This window comes from Balaenoptera physalus, assembly GCF_965194825.1.
Source record: "Balaenoptera physalus genome assembly, chromosome: 7".
Classification (NCBI taxonomy): domain Eukaryota; kingdom Metazoa; phylum Chordata; class Mammalia; order Artiodactyla; family Balaenopteridae; genus Balaenoptera; species Balaenoptera physalus.
In genome coordinates, this window is record NC_138886.1 from 24,727,558 (window position 1) to 24,741,108 (window position 13,551).

The following is a 13,551-nucleotide window of genomic DNA, read 5'->3' on the forward strand; positions in this document are numbered from 1 at the left end:
TCATACCCACAAATCACGTGGGGATCCTCAGGCATGTGAGCTTCCCTGCACGTAAAATGTTTTCTGTGGCTTCAATTTAAAAACAGAGTTAAGCATCAAGGTTTAGGACAGGCATTTTCTGGAATGTCACTATTATACCTCACCATAAATAGCTGGGAACATCATAAAATTATTATGGTGTCTTATGTGTGATGTTAGTGATTAGGCTTGAGTAAAAAGTCACGTTCCTGGAGTTGGTATGTCAGGCCAACACCCCAAATTCCCATCAAGTTTGGTCCTGTGGCGGTAGAAGTTTGCTTTCGAGTTTGGGTTGAGTCACTGTCATGATGACTCTCCATCCAAGAACTGTGGCATTTTTTGGGGCCCCAAAATCAGAAGCAAGTGTGAACTGGTATTTGTGAGATTTTCCAACTAGAAACAGTGACTGAGCTGGGTCAATAGAGAGGGGAGGGGATTTGGACTAGAGATGGCACACGGTGGAATGGCAGTAATCACACTGAGCTGCGTTCTGAAAATGGAACAGCAGCCCTCGAATAGGGGTCAGAGGAGGGTTAATGGTAGGTTTTGTTAGAGAAAATTATTTAAAAAGTCATAAAAGTCAAAAGGCAGCCTTACAGAAAGCATCAGCTTTATGATTAAGGTATCAAGCTACTAATTATTCAGGGGAAGATTGTCGTTTGTCCAGACTTACATGTTAGAGGCAGCACTGTGAGTCATGGAGGATTTGGTTGTTCCAACCAGAAAAACCAGAATAGATTTTAAGGGCAGAATCCCTTAGGATTAGCAGAGACCCTGCTAAAATAACTTAAACATGCAAGGGTTTATTTTCTTACATGAATGGAGTCAGGGAATAGGTTGTCCAGCACTGGTATGGCAGTCCTACAAAGTCCTCAGGGGCTTGGACTCCTTCTGGCTTCCAGCATTTCCATTCCTAGGGTGTGACCATCATACTGATAGTCCAAGATGATGGCTGCCTTCATATAGCTATATTATTGTGCCCATTGTCAACATTGAAGGAACTTAGGCCCCCTGCCTCTGAGTTTTTTTGTTTTTTGTTGGTCATCATTGTACTAGTCAAAATGTTCTCTAACCCCACCAAGTAGTTTGTAAGAATTAATAACTATTAACAAGGAAACGTGTAAGAAACAATTTCCTTAAAATAAATAATGAAACTCTGATGGAAATCTTGGTTTGTATGATTTAATCTTTAATCTTTAAAGACCACTGTACCAGAGGTAGAACCATCTAGTATTTCTCCCTATAATTTTATAGGGAAGGAAACCAAGGTATAGAGCAGGGCCATATAGCTAGCTGGTCCTTTGGGGGTAGTTTGCTTAGGTGCCCCAAATTGGAACATGCCACTGTAGACACAGTATAGGTTTAGAGACAATTCAGTGGTCAGTGAAGTGCAGTACATAAGAGCGCCCACCATCCACGTGACCTCGAGGGAGTTACTTTTTAAAGCCCCTATTTCCTCATCTTAAAATGGGAGTGATAATAGTACTTACCCTTAAAGGGATGTTATGAAGACCAGAGGGATTATATTATGAATCGCTAGGACAGTGAGTAGCACATATTAAGTGGCATGTAAATGATTGTTTAAAAAGGAAAATAAACTTTTATTAGAGGAGAAAATGACCCCTGCGTCTGTAAGATTGGAATTTTCTTATTCTACCCCTTTTTTTGTCAATAATATAATAATAATACAATATAATAACATTTTATGGGGCCTGAGTACTTTATAGCTTATCAAATAATTTTATGTGCATTATATAATTTAGCCTACACAGAATCCTGTGAGCTGGATCCTATTAGGTCCTTTTTAAGCTAAAGATGCTAAGGGTCTGAGAAGTAAAGTGATTTGTTTAATCTCAAACATCTAGTTAAGTGACAAAGCCTAATGCACTTTCCTACTAGTACTATTATTGTTATAATTTTTATAGCACTTACCATGTGCCAAGCAGTGCACTGCAGTTTTAAAAAAATGTTAGCTCTAACCCTCTTAGCAAGCCTACAAGGTATTATCCCCGTTTTATAGGTGGCAAAAGTGAGGCCCAGAGGGGTTAAATAACTTGCTTCAAGTCCCATAACTAATTAATGGAATTATCAGAAGTCAAAACAAGGTCTGCTTGAGACCAAAACCCTTGTCCTTTTTTGCTCTAACACACTAACTCTTATTACTGTCTTCCAGAAGAAAGGAAGGATTGTTGGTTCCTTGGCTGTGAGGGCTTTGATAAGGATTGTGTCTTTCCATTTTTATATGCCTTGATCCTACAGTGCCTGGCACCAAGCCCAGTGTCTGGCATGATGAATATGAACTGATCTAAATGGAACTGGTCCCTTGTTGGCCATCTCTCTTCCCTCTAGTGAGGTAAGAAGATAAGTAGCTAGAAACCTGGCCGCTGGCTCAGCTGCAGCTTGGTACCAGGTCTCTATTGAACGTCATTTCTAAAGTTGTTTAGTTTCTTCTCCATCACTGGATGTCATCAGATATCACTGCCTTTGCATTTTTTGGCTCTTCATTGGGAAACTGCTCAATGTTATGATTTTGCTCGTCCATAGTAGAACAAGGGCTCAGTAATGCAATGATGATTGAATTGTTAGTGAAAACAGGCTTTGATGAAATGGAAACCTCAGTTCTTTGCCAGTTGCGAACATTCAGAACCGGGGCTGTGGGGAGCATGATGGATGGATTCAGCTGTGCTATCAATGATTAAAAAGAATTGTAGGAAGAGGGGGATGGACAATGTTCAGAGAATAATGAGACTCTAAATTTTAAACAATCCTTGGGCACTTGATAGACAAATGGGGGCTGGAAGGTAATAATGACTTAGGTAGATTTTACCCAAAGGGAGGGTCGAGCTCACTCATTCTCAATCATACAGATAAGGACGCTGACTTGGATATGGCAAAGGCTAATATAAAGTTGTAAAACAAGTTGGCAGCAAGTCTCAGCCTGGCAACCAGCCTCTTCATTCTCCATCTAGGGCTCTTTTCATACAAGATTTGTGATTGATTGGCTGTAGGGGGTGATGAGAATGCCCCGAGGATGACCCCTATGCTTCCGGCTCTAATGCTGCGGGAAGGAGGAAAAGAAGTAAGCAAGGGTTTTGTGTTTGGCAGGTTTACTCATGCAACTAGTAAGGTATGGGTTTTTATTGTAAGCTATTGGTGACCCCAGTGGTGACGTATCAATGGAGAAAGGTTAGCCGTATTGTTCTGGGTTGAGGGCGAAAGGGAATTGAGGTAGTAGAGACAACTAGTGCAGATTACACTTCCAATACATTTGGTAAAGGGAAAAACTGAGAGGAAAGGTGGGACCTGAAAGGGGAAAATAAGAGTTTGTTTTTTATTTTTAAGGATTTCTAAGACTTAAGTTTGTTTTTAGGCTGAGGGGAAGAAGCCAGAGTAGAGATAATTGAAGACAGGTATTAAAGGGGATGGCTGACAGAGCACAAGCCTGGAAGAAGATGTAGGGGAAGGAATCTTGTCCACAGGGCAGTGGGCTAGTTCTGGAGGTGAGAAAGGACATGTGAGGGAAGGAAATAAGGCAAGAGTGCTGTTATATTTAAATTAAGAGGAGGAGGGGCTTTTGGTACTAGTGTTGCAAGCCTTTCATATTCTCTGTGAAGTAGGAAACTTTCATTCATAGATTGGGTTGGACTTTAATAAGTTCTGCATTGCTCACAGGGGAGTCAAGATCAGACAACACTGTCACATAAGAACATAAAGATAAAGGAATAATGTATGAGTTAGACAAATTACCATTTGTCTTTTGGAAATGAAGCATGAACAGAAGGGATAATGCCTGGCTTTGCTAATTGTTTTGTCTCATTTGGAAACAGAAGTGGGCAGTTGATCTTTAGCCAGGATACTTATGGATGTGTACACATAACTGATGTTTTTGCATGCTTGTTAAACCTACCAGAAAACTGCCTCTTGCCAGATCATTGCCATTCCCTGATCGATCTTGGGCTCCTAATCAGTCGAGACCGCTGTGGTGAATTCCGGCTCTCTTCCCATCCTCTGCTGAAATGCAGCCACCTCTGAGATGGAGTGTGAAACTGATTATGACAGAGCCAGGAAATTGTCTCCTCCTGGAAAGAACAACCTGATGAAACTGGTGTTTCCAGGCTGAAATCTCTGTCTCCCCTGGGACTGAGAAGAGTGTGGACTTCCAGTTGTCCTTTTCTGAGCCCTCCATCCCACTGTCCCATGATTTCAGCCACATGTCGTGAGGTATCCAGTCAGATTTAAAGTCCCATCTGTGAAGCTTGTAAGGCCTGGGTGTTACAGTAGAAAGAGTTTCAGTTTGGAAATGGATGTGCCTGGGTTTAAGTCCTGGCTCCATCATAGAATACCTGAGCCTCTAGTGGAAACTCATTTGACCTCTCTGTGTGTCAACATACGTCTAAGTAAAAGGAGATGATAATGTCTCCCTTGGTTATTCAAAGGTTCATTGAGAGAATTACATAGACCAATGAATATAAAAAGTGATATATACATTAAGGTGCTTTTATTAAGAACTGGGGGAGGGAACTGTCATTTCTTGAATACCATTTGTGTGCTAGATGTCGCACTAGGTACTTTACTTTCGTGGTCATATTTCATCTTCGGAAAACCTCTGAGGTTAGTGTTATTATTCTCACTTACAGATGATCTAAGTTATCCAAGGGTGGGGTGACCCCTTAACCTTTTTTGCTTGGGAGAGTCCTGAGTCATACTTATTGTCCCAGCGTAATCATTAATAAACTTCTTTTTCACTCTCGAAAATTTGGGATACAAATTATATGGTCACCCTGTGTGAGGGTGAGGGCCTGAGGCTGGGTAAAATTCTGTCTTCTTCTGAAGGTGAAGGTGGGAGGAATTTGTTCGGAATGATTTTCTGTGTTCTATTTCTGCCCTGCAACAAGGCTACACTCTTATGCCTCAGAAGCACGAGAGAGACTCCCTGCTAATCTGCTGAGCCCTATCTGGGCTCTCTTAGCAAGGCCAGTTCATCAAAGAATAAAGGTCAAGAAATGAAGCTATAGTAGGAGAGAACCATTTTGTTATATGTATGTTGGATTCGTTCATTCATTCACTCATATATTTCATTCATTTACTCATTTACTGACTGCTTACTACTTGCAAGGCCCAGTGGCATGCAAGAGAGTGGGAGGAAGTTGAACATCCAAATCCTGTCATCAGAAAGCTTACAGTCTGAAGGGCAGATGCAATGAACTAAGATGCAAGGCTGTAAGTGCAGAGTTAAGGGAGTGGTCAGGGAATGCATAATTGAGATTTGGGGAGAGAGACCACTTCCTGTTTAGATTAGTTTGGGAAAGTTTCTTTATAGGAGGTGAACTGAGGGCTAACTTGAAGATTTGTTAAGATGTGAACCCACACAAAGCATGGAGAAAGGGCAGGAAGGCAGATGAATCACCAAAAACAAGGCAGGACTTCTTAAAATCAGGTGCCAGGAGCAGTTCAGTTTTATTAAAATGGAGACTATATGAAAGGAAGTGGGGGAAAAATAAAGTGAGAATATTTGGTTGGGGTTACACCATGGATGATATGCATACTGGACTAAAATTTTTAAAATTTTAATCTGTTTGTAGTAGATATACATGTAAGAAATTATTTAAGTTTATTTATTTTTATTTGTAGCAGGACGGTGAAATGATCAAATCTGGTAGTTCAGTGGAGATGGACGCAGGTGGAGAGAGATCAAAGGCATGGAGACTGTTGTTGAGTGTGTTGTCTCAGTAAGAAAATAGAAAGAGAATAGTAAAATTAATCCTAATTCTAATATTTTGCAGGGTATTGTGATTTTTGTTTATGTACACATGGACCATGAAATACTGGGCATGGTGTGATTAAGCCTAATGGCTGCTGAGGAGATATTTAGTGGTGTGACCCAGGAAATATCATATATCTGTAAATGGGGATCTTTTACAATTCAGACTCTGAAGGAAGGGACTTTTTTGAGTCAAAAGGGGATTAAGCTCCCACATATGATCCATAGTGTAGAGAACATTGATCAGGGCAGAGACCTGGCAGCTGCTAAAAGGAATATGAATATAGAATTCTCTGGTCAAAGTGACAGAGCTGTAGCTTCACCCAGCATTCTGATTAACAGGCTGAGCAGTGGTTCTCAAAAACTCTGTGTATCAACAGTAAAAACTTCATAATAGTAAAAATGGTAGCAGTGCAGCTGGTTTCTCAAGAAACAAACAGCAGAAATAAAACCTAACAGTAATTCTACAGATCTGTTAGTTAAAACTGGAGCTGAGGCAACTGAAGACCATAGTCAACCTAAGACCCCAATGATAAAGCTCTGGGAACAATGCATTCTTTCTGAAAATTGCTAGAATTCCAGCCAATTGAGATTGTATGCATGCAGTTAGAACTTTGTGTTTTGTAGAAATAGCCAGACTTTTCTGGTAACCACTGAATTAAAGAGTTCAGTACATTTTAGCAATGTACTAATTTTAATCCCAATTTTAGTAATCTTTTATAGCTCAGTAGGTAACCAGTAAGTAGTCCTTAGATACATGAGGATATGAAAAAATCTATGGAATAGTGTAATATTTGCCAAGTAGAAATAGTTCATTTCTCATGAGGGGCCACTTTGGAATGAAACATATTGGCAGCATTTTCTATAGTAATTTAGAGGGAAGTGCTGCCTCCATAGAAATAATTGTCAACAGTCAGTTATTTGATCGAGAGTATAAGCAAAGAGTAAGGCTTAGAAACGAAAAGTCCTAGAAAATAAAAAAAAACACTCATACAACCCAGGTCAAATGGTGTGAGAGACACAGTCAGTGTCAGACACACTAAAGAGCATCTGGACCTTCAGGGCATAGCAACGTTCCTGCAGCCAGTCTGGGCGGGCATCTTCTCCAGCCTCTGTGCAGTTTGGGGACTGACATCGGAACCTATTACCTGTCCCATAATAGAGTAAGCAAATGTAGCTCATTATAGAGCATGTGCTTGGCTGTGCTCAACAAATATCTTGCCATCTTCATAAAACTACAATCTAAAACAAGACAAAAACAAACAAACAAACTGCTCTTGTGATATAATAGGAGTCCTCTTATCAGATATGATTGGGACCAGTAGTTGGTTGGTTTTTTTGAAAAGTTGGTTCGAGTGGGGATAAAATGATACAGGTGAACCATAAACATTTAATTTTAATGTAGAGAACATACACGTATATGCCTTTGCCAATATTTTGATGATAGATCAAAGCCTTACTTCGGGGACGGTTCACTGACAGTAGTCATTCTTCATAAACCACAGCCATGATGCACAATCTGCAGTTCCAGTTCTTCTTTCTTTAATGTGGAATAAGAACTTAAAAACATTTGTAAAGTGACTTGGGCATAGAATACTTCTAGATTTTTATGATTTTCCCTCCAATTATTGACAGTCATCTTGCTCACACCTATTTTCAAAGCATTTACTTAGTGATTCATCAGAGTATTCAAATTACTTTTCATAGAAACAACTTCTGTTGCATTCATATTTTACTGGATTCCAAAAATATTTAAATTATGTCATATTACTAGTAAGTACAGTTGGCATAAACACATTTGGGTGCAAACCCAGGTGACTCTTGGTAAACCAGTATCAGATTGGTGGTGTGTTCTGGGGGGTAGCCTGATGTCTGTTCTGTGTGCTTTCATTGTCTGTCCACCTGTTCTACAGCAAGATTGGCGAGTGTGATTAACTTAGCAAGGAGGTTAGATGGAGGGTACTCAAGATAGGTATATAGGTCCCTGTACTTTGTATGCTCCTCTGCCTGAAACCTTAAAGATCCTAGTGCCTTGAGCAGGCAACCCAGCTGAGCACCCCCACCACCTTACGGAATTCTTTGGGAATGAGTAGTATTCCTGTTTGGCTGAGTGGCATGTTATAAATGCTGTGATTTTTCAACTGCCAAGTGGAAAGTTTCTTGAGTTCCTAATATTCCTGTTTATGCCCTTAGCTCCTAGCTGAGGGCTCTGTAAAAATGGTAGGTGCTTGGTATGTGTTGGTTTGATGATTGAGGGGCTTCTGAATACCTCCTGCTTAAAAGAACATTTTTAAAACTTTTAAAATACCTTTCAGAATTGCGGTGAAGGTCTAATTATCCCTATGTTGTAGGTGAAATAAAAGAGACTGAAGTATCAGGGGATTTACCCAGGATCACCAGAGTAAGCAGAGGGAGTGGGAACGCCTTCTATTTTAATTGCCACACCAGTATCTTCTAGCAGTATTTCTCTTAGTAGCATAAATCTCATGTAGCTTACCCTGGGTTTGAACCTGGCACTCTGTTACTAGCTGTGTGATTCTGGGCAAGTAACATGCTATGTATACAGTGTTTCTGAGCTTGACTTTATCTACATGTGAACTAGGGATATGAATACTTGCCTTGCAGAGTGTTGTCAGGACTAAAAGGGCTAATGCAGGTAAAGCGCTCAGCACACTGTCTTGGCATATAAGACAGCACACTGTCTTGACATATAGTGTCTTGCTCAATAAATGATTTTTTTTGGTAATTAATAAATAACAGTGTTTCAATGCTGACCTAAAAGGAAAGGACTTTACACCAACAGTGACTATCAAGTCTCCAAGAGACTTCTCTTCTTCAGTGGATCACAGACCAGTGTCCCACTCCATCACTTTCCCAGGCCATTCTGGAGTTGTGCTATTTCTGATTGAACCATGCATAAATTTTCTTTAGTTTCACACACTGCAAAGAACTGGAACGCTTCTTTATTTTTGAGAAGCTGTAACCTTCTTGGTGGGCCCTGGCAGGTCTGCAAGCATGATTAGTGCCTACCTACCAGAAAAATGAGGTTCACCTGTAGCCTGGAAGGGTTAGGTTGAGGTAGTTATCCAGGCTGAGTAAAGACTGCAGCTGAATTAAACTTAACTTTGCTATTTATCTTTCTCTGGGGCATTGTGAAAATAGAAACCAAGAATGTTGTGCAATGACAAAATACAATCATGAAGCTAAAGCAGGAAGTTAGTTAAAGACAATGAAAACACCAGCTCTTTTTCCCATCTCTGGGAAAACAAATAAGCAACAAACACATCAACCACCACTGGAAAGCTTTAGAGTGTACCCAAGAGAAATGTTTGCCTATGGACAAAAGTCCAATCCCCTCTGAACTATACTTCAGGCCCTTTAGGATTTGGCCGTACCCCATTCATGTCTCATTATTAGCGCTCCCTCCTCACTCTGCCTCCTTCCCAAGTATATGGTGCTTCAACCAAACCAAATCATTATCCTAAAAACCCACCTTGTGCTTTCAAGCTTCCATGAGGTTATGACTTCTATCCCAAAGGCTCTTTTCCCCCATTTTCCATCTGGTGAACACCCCTCACCCTTCACATGAAATCTTCACTCTACCTCTTTTCCTAAACATCTCACCCTGACCCTCAAATGTTTCAGTGAAAAGTTAGTCATCACATGATCAATAATTGATAACTCGTAATATAAAGTTACAGCTGTACTCACCATACTTTAGTTTTTCTCCTCTTCTTTTTCTGTCTCCTCCTCCTCCTTCTCTCCTTTTCTTTCTCCTTCCTTCCAATATCTGCTTTTATTCTAGAGTTGTGCTCTGTGGTAGCCATGAGCCATATGTGGCTATTTAACTTAAATTAATTAAAATTAAATAAAATTAAAGATTCCTTTCCCCAGTCACATTTCAAATATTCAGTAGCCACATGTGGCTAGAGGCTACTGTGTTGGATAGTGCAGATATAGAATATTTCTATTATTGTACAAAGTTCCATTGAATGAAGCTATACTGGATTATAAGCCCCTTGAGAGTAGGGACCATGTCAAATTTACTTCTCCATATGCAGAAACTAGCAAGATGACTGGAGGTTAATGAAGCCTTGAGAGAATGAATGAAACTTAGCTAAGACTGAGGACTCTGACTAGTATGTTTGAGTTCCTAGTACCCAGGTTTTTCAAGAAAAATACTAACTTCCAATTCCCTTCCAACATCCCCAAATGTATCAAATCCACAAATTCCAGGATAGAAGCCGAAAAAATGATTTGGATAGGTTCTTGCATTCCTACTTTAATAATGCTTCTTAAATGCATTTTCCGAAGCTGATAGAGTCTTGAACAAAATATGAGTGAAAGGAAGGGAGAATGAAGGCAGGTTCTTTACCTTAGATGGATGTCATTTGTAATCCCACATCTGTTATAAGAGGCTCATTTATGGGGAGAAGTTTCTGAAATTCCGAAACCTTGTTTTGACAGTTGGTCACTGAGGTAGCTGAGCTTATCTTTGCCAAAGGTTTCATAATTTTTGAAGGAAGTGAAATATGCCACCATTCCCTGAAGGAGGCCAAACATTAAATGGATTCATTGTAAGCTTTTGAGACAAGAGTTTTAGAATCCTTTGCAGGTGTAGTAAGATTAGGATCAATGTAGAATATGCTATCATTAAGAATCAGCTTCTATGTGAACTCATGTTAGGCCATTTAAAAGTACTGTTCCTCTTTCCAAGATGATGCTAAAGTCCGGAAAGATGACAAAACTTGCCAGGGTCCTAGAGCTAATTAGCCATCAATTCCATTTGGAACCCAAATCTTCTAACTCCAAGTTCAGGGCTCTTTATATGCAAGAATTTTCTAAACTCGTCTGAATTACTTGAGATTGCCTGTTAAAAATAGCCAGACTTACTGAATCAGAATCTCTAGACTGGGAGTCTGAGAATTTGTATTTTTACCAGGTGCCCAAGGTAGTTCAATATATATTGAAATAGAATGTGTCAGTTGCCTTTGGGATTAAGATCTCATTTTAGTATATGTGGATCTTGCATAAAAGATCTTACTATCTAATCATCTGCTTGGAATTTAGAGTTGGGTCTGGTTATTTCGCACAGATACAAATTCACAGACTCTCAGTTGAAAGGGATGTTGAGGTCATTTATTCTCATTCTCCCGGGACACAGGAATTATTACTACAGCACCCCTGGCTAAGGGTCAAGTAACAGTTAATTGATTAGTTCCATTACTCTGTGGGGAAACTGCTTCCATTGCTGGGCTGTCCCTCTTATTAGAAAGTACTTCCTTCTCCTGAGCTAAATCTACCTCCTTCTTGCTCTGGTTAGGACTTCCAGAGCAACAAGGAATGATTTAGTGTCCTAAGGAGTTGGCTGTTCTGGCCAGAGGGAACTTAGAGCTCACATGGTTGAATCCCTTCATTGTTCAGGTGAGTAAACTGACAAACACTTTCAACATTCATTAACAAATATTTATTGTGCTCTTACTCTTTGACATGCCCTATACCATGTGCTGGAGACACAGGGACAAACGTTTAACTGGACTCTGCTGTCTTGGAGGTTACAGTCTGTAAGGAAGTCAGACAGATACTGGTTAAATTGTCACAGCAATATGTCATTTATCAACACATTGATAAATACTGTGGGAGAAAAAGAGTCGATGGTGAGGATATCTAATGCAGGCCTAGCTGATCTGGGTGTCAGGGAAGGCACCCTGAATGAAGCAATCCCTGAGATGGTCAAAAAGTTGGCAGTTGATGAGGGGAGACAGGAGCCTTTCAGGCTGCAGAACAATATCTGCAAAGGCTATGAGGAAGGAGAGAGTTCTGAGAAACTGAGAGGCTGGAGCGCAAGGAAAAGTAGGGAGAGAGATAGGATGAAACTGGAGTGTGGGGCAGAGGCCTTGTGTGCCATGTTAAGGATTTGGTCTTTATCCTAGGAAGAAATGGGGAGCCATGATACGCTTGTGTTTTTAAGTCTCAATCGGACTGTCCTGCAAATATTGGATATTGGATTGCAGGCCCCCTCTGAATGGGTGTGAAGACACTAGTGATGAATTAAGAACTTACTGCACAAGTTCAGGTGAGAGATAAAGTTGGCTTGGGCTAGGGTTTTGGTAATGGAGATGGAGAGGAGTGGTCATATTTGAGACATACTCAGGAGGTAGAAGGAGTAAAATTTGTGATGGATTGGATATATAGGTTAAGAAAGGGTTTTAAGAAAGGACTGGTCAAGAGATCCAGATAGAGGGGAAATGACTTGTCTAAGACCACATAGCTAGCTAATTACGAAGCAGAGGCCAAGACCAACAATCCTAAAGTCAGGATGCGGGTTAGGATGCTACAGTATGAAGGGATTGTACTTTGGCAGTAGGCAGACCAGGTTTGAACACTGGCTTTGGCACTGATAAGCTCTGTGATCTTGACTAGTTTCCTTTACCTCTTTGAGACGGGGATGAGGATGGTAAAATGCACCTCTTTCATAGGTGACTTGTGCGGAATTAAATGAGATGTTTGTAAGGTCTGTAAAGCTATTACTATGCCTAACACATACCAGACACCAAAATAGTAACCTAGCTGAGGTTATTGTTCTTACTGCTAAGAGTTACTATGTCTTCCTTGAGTCTTCTTCAGGCTTACTTCCTTTACCTCTTTTTCATATGTCATAATTTCCAGAATTATTCCACTTTCCCAAATACTAATGGAACATAGGCTTTTTAAAAAAAATTAATTTGTATTGGAGTATAGTTACTTTACAATGTTGTGTTAGTTTCTACTGTGCAGCAAAGTAAGTCAGCTATATGTATACATATATCCCCTCTTTTTTGGATTTCCTTCCCATTTAGGTCACCACAGAGCACTGAGTAGAGTTCTCTGGCTATACAATAGGTTCTCATTAGTTATATATTTTATACATAGTATCAGTAGTGTATATATGTCAATCCCCATCTCCCAGTTCATCCCACCCTTGCTTTCCCCCTTGGTATCTATACGTTTGATCTCTACATCTGTGTCTCTATTTCTGCTTTGCAAATAAGATCATCTATACCATTTTTCTAGATTCCACATATGTGCGTTAATATACGATATTTGTTTTTCTCTTTCTGACTTACTTCACTCTGTGTGGCAGTCTCTAAGTCCATCTACGTCTCTACAAATGACCAATTTTGTTCCTTTTTATGGCTGAGTAATATTCCATTGTATATATGTACCACATTTTCTTCATCCATTTGTCTGTCGATGTCCATGACCTGGCTATTGTAAATAGTGCTGCAGTGAACATTGGGGTGCATGTGTCTTTTTTTTTTTTTTTACATTTTTACTGGAGTGTAATTCCTTTACAATGGTGTGTTAGTTTCTGCTTTATAACAAAGTGAATCAGCTATACATATACATACATCCCCATATCTCCTCCCTCTTGCGTCTCCCTCCCACCCTCCCTATCCCACCCCTCTAGGTGGTCACAAAGCACTGAGCTGATCTCCCTGTGCTATGTGGCTGTTTCCTACTAGCTATCTATTTTACATTTGGTAGTATATATAAGTCCATGCCACTCTCTCACTTCGTCCCAGCTTACCCTTCCCCCTCCCTGTGTCCTCAAGTCCATTCTCTACGTCTGTGTCTTTATTCCTGTCCTGCCCCTAGGTTCTTCAGAACCATTTTTTTTTTTTTTTAGATTCCATATATATGTGTTAGCATACAGTATTTATTTTTCTCTTTCTGACTTACTTCACTCTGTATGACAGACTCTAGGTCCATCCACCTCACTACAAATAACT

The 13,551-nt window shown here is 40.1% G+C and overlaps 1 long non-coding RNA gene across 1 annotated transcript in view; it reads left to right on the forward strand.

Annotated features, from left to right (window-relative positions):
- Positions 1-13,551, forward strand: part of LOC309665097 — a 914,413-nt gene that overhangs the window by 97,253 nt on the left and 803,609 nt on the right. The window lies entirely within an intron of this gene.